Below are 4,087 nucleotides of genomic sequence, written 5' to 3'. Positions count from 1 at the left end.
ATTCTGCTCCAAAGGAATTGAAATAGGCTTACAGCCTGTCATCCCATATTTGGATAGCATGTCCAATCCATAGTGCCTCTACAAGAGCCGTATCCCACTTGGTGATCTAATCACCTCAATGCCCAAGAAATAATGCAGCTCTCCCAAATCCTTCATCTCAAACTTCTACTTCAATAGCATTTTCACATGAAGGATATCTTCATCACTATCACCTGTCATAATCAAATCATCAACATAAATGACAAGTAGAATATTACATTTCTCTGTTTTTCTCACATAAAGTGAGAAATCTGCCTTGGAAATCTGAAAGCCAATAGTGACAAGATACTGTCCTATCTTGTCAAACCATGCTCTAGGTGCTTGCTTCAAGCCATGCAAGGATTTTTTCAACCTGCAAACAAACTTAGGATGAATAGCATGCACATAACCTGGTGGCAACTCCATATAGACCTCTTCTTGCAAATCACCATGCAAGAAGGCATTATTTACATCCATCTGATGTAAAGACCATCCCTTTGATGTAGCCATAGCAATGACTACTCTTACGGTTGCCATCCTTGCAACCGGACTGAATGTTTCTTCATAATCAATGCCATATGTTTGTACATACCCCTTGACTACTAATCTTGCCTTGTATTTGTTCACAGAGCCATCTGCATTGTGCTTCACCTTATAAACCCACTTACAACCAATTGCATTCTTATCTTTAGGCAAAGGTACCAATTCCCATGTAGCATTTGCTTCCAAGGCATCGATTTCTTCATCCATGGCTTTCTCCCATTTTTCTTTTCCCATGGCTTGCTCAAAAGAAGTGGGTTCTGATTCCTATATCACTTTGACCATATATGCATAGTGAATGGCTGTAAATCCATCATATTTCAGCCTATCCACAGGATACCTAGCTCTGGTAGACCTGCGCAAAGTAGGTTCACTCCCATGTGCTCTCAAAACATCCCTGGTCTTCCTTACTCCAGGTGTAAAAATAGAAGGAATACCCAACTCATCATCAATGCTCTGTTCTGAGCCACTGGATTCACCATCCATATAAGAGTGACCTGCATTCACATCAAACATGGGCTGATCTACATTCTCTTTTCCTTTTCGTGAATCCTGCATACCACTATCTGCATTGTTTTGAGGAGATTCTCCTGATCTCAATCTGCCTGTCCATGGTGAAGAATGTGAACCACTGCTAGAGAACACTCCAAGTCCACTAATATTTTGTGACTGCTGCTGTGAATTCTGTGCAGCATTACCATTTTGTGCATCTACATCATCAAACACATTTATTGGTTTATACCAGCTACTCATCTCATAAAAAATAACATCTCTGCTCACTATAAACTTACGAGTAGAAGGGTTATAGTATCTATACCCTTTCTGCTCTGCAGAGAGTAACCAATAAAGATGCACTTCTCAGCTTTTGGATCCAACTTGGATCTCAACTCATCTGGCACATGAACATAGGCAATGCAACCAAAAAATTTCAAATGAGAAATATCTGGTTTCCTACCAGTATACCTCTCCTCTGGAGTCATCCCGTGTATTGCTGCAGTGGGAGTCCTGTTCATTATGTAGACTGTTGTAGCAATTGCTTCAGCCCAGTAAAAATTTGGCAAGTCTTTTTCGTTGAGCATGGCACGAGATACCTCTCCAATATGCCTATTTTTCCTTTCTTCAATTCCATTTTGTTGTGGGGTATGACTGCATGAATATGGCTGCTTTATTCCATGCTCCTGTAGGAACCTTGCAAACTCATTTGAGAGGTACTCTCCCCCTCCATCTGACCTTAGGCATTTTATTTGCAGGCCTGTTTCTTTTTCAACCATAGCTTTAAGAGTTTTGATATGCCCAAACACTTCACTTTTCTTTTTCATAAAATACACCCAAACTTTTTTGCTATAGTCATCAATAAAAGTGACAAAATAATGACAGCCTCCAATAGATGCAGCTTTAGTAGTCCACACATCAGAGTGGATTAATTCCAATGGCTTCTTATTCTCTTGAACATGTCTAGGAAATGGTTTCCTTGCCTGTTTTCCAAATTGATAGGCTTCACATACCTTATGCATTTCTGCAACCTTGAATTTAGGCAATCCTGCAATAATATTTTGGGCCTGCATTGATTTAAGTCGCTGTACATTAACATGACCAATGCATTTATGCCAGATATCAATATCTGTAACTACACCGGTCCCATGTGCAAACATTGCTGCACTCAATTCAGGCATGTCTGCATCCAACATAAACATTCTGCCCTTCTTCTTTCCTTTCGCTATCAAGCGACCTTTATTTTTCATATCTTCAACAAAGCATCCATGAGGATTAAATTTGACCTGCAAGCCCTCCTCAACCTTTTGACCAATAGAAACCAGATTCTTGGTGATATTCGGGACATGAAATACATCTGACAGGTATTTCTTTTTCCCATCCTGCATAGACAAAGGAGTTTTTCCAATCTGCACAATAGGATCTGCAGTATCATTACCAGTCTCCACAAAATCCTAATTTTTCCATTTTCCTTGCATCCTGCATCCATTAGGCATGACCTGTCATGTGGTTTGACGCACCTGAGTCAACATACCACACTTCGTTGCTTTCTTCTACACTTGTCATAGAATTGTTCATGTGCTGCACCATAAACAAATGCTCATTTCTGTCATCACCCTATCTACTAGAAGATGCATAATTCCCTTGTTGCAATTTTCCATTCATGATGTCATTCTGCTTTTTATAGCAGTCTTTAGCCATATGATCCATTTTACCACAGTAGTAGCATTCAACATTGCTGTTTGCATTTTGGCCTCTTTGCCATCCACCACGACCTCTTTGGCTCCCCCTGCCTCTAGAGTTACCATGTCCTCCTCCATAGGACTGGTTTTCTTGAGTTTGCTACATATTTTGATTTCTACCATGGCCTCCAGATCGGCCTCCTCTACCTCTGCCTCTACCTCTTCCAGCATTTGAGTAGAAGATAGTTTCTTTTGAAGTTCCTCCTGAAGAAGATGCACCACCATTTCTCTGCTCCTCAGAAATTAGAAGAGCAATAAACTCCTCAAAATTAGGAAATCTTTCACGGACGGAAATGGATGTTTGGAACTATGCATAATCCTTTCCTAGACCATTCAAGGTCACAGAAACTAAATCATTATCTTCCACTGGCGACCCAATGGAAGCAAGTGCATCTGCAATCTTCTTCACCTTCATGTGGTAGTCATTGATGCTCATACTTTCTCTTTGCACATTGTGCAACTCTTGCTTGAGCTGCATTTTCCTGGCTTGCGTATTTGTGCTATATATTTTTGACAAAGTATCCCATGCCTCCTTTGGCGTACTTGCATCCTGAATATGCACAATCATAGAGTCTGAAATACTGATAGACAACCAGTACATAACTTTTCTGGCTCTCTCATGCCATCCTTTAAATCCCTGCATTTGCTGTTGATTGGGAACATTAGGAAGAACTGGTTCTTCTTCATTTCCTGCAACGAATTCCCAATATCCTTTTCCCATAAGGAAATTCGTCATTCTAAACTTCCATGCTTGGAAGTTGTTCTTATCAAGATTTTCAGTGACAATCTGTGAAAGAGAGTCAGACGCCATTATAGAACACTGCAAAAAATTCTGTCACTGCAAAAAACACAGCTTCAGCCTCACAAGGGCAAATCTGCAAAACTGACGAAAGTGGTATTTGACCACACAGTCACTTCCTAGTGACGATTTTGCATCAACAGGCAACAAGGATGATTCTGTAACTCCCAATGTCTCTGCGCACAAGCATACGATGTAATTTCTACGGTAACTTTTCACCGAGCTGTAGAACAGTGGTCGCATAGCAAAAAATAGGGCATTTTTCTAAGTGCGTGTGGAAAACTTCCGCCTCCAAAACAGGCCCCGAAATGGCCTCAAATAAAAAAACAGGGCAACCAAGGGCTAAAGGCCTTTTCTTGCAGCATATACTGCCCTCTTGCTACACAGTGAAGGGCGTCTCAATCTGAGACAATGCACTCTTGCACTTTCCGGCTGTGCTACCTGCTGCAGAGACTTGCTCCCAAACTCGAAAAAATGAAATCAACTCCGGTCCTCT

This window comes from Lygodium microphyllum, chromosome 5 (genome assembly GCF_053477565.2).
Source record: "Lygodium microphyllum isolate KBCC chromosome 5, Lygodium_microphyllum_v1.1.10, whole genome shotgun sequence".
NCBI classification, from domain to species: Eukaryota; Viridiplantae; Streptophyta; class Polypodiopsida; order Schizaeales; family Lygodiaceae; genus Lygodium; species Lygodium microphyllum.
Note: the sequence above shows the minus strand (reverse complement) of the source record.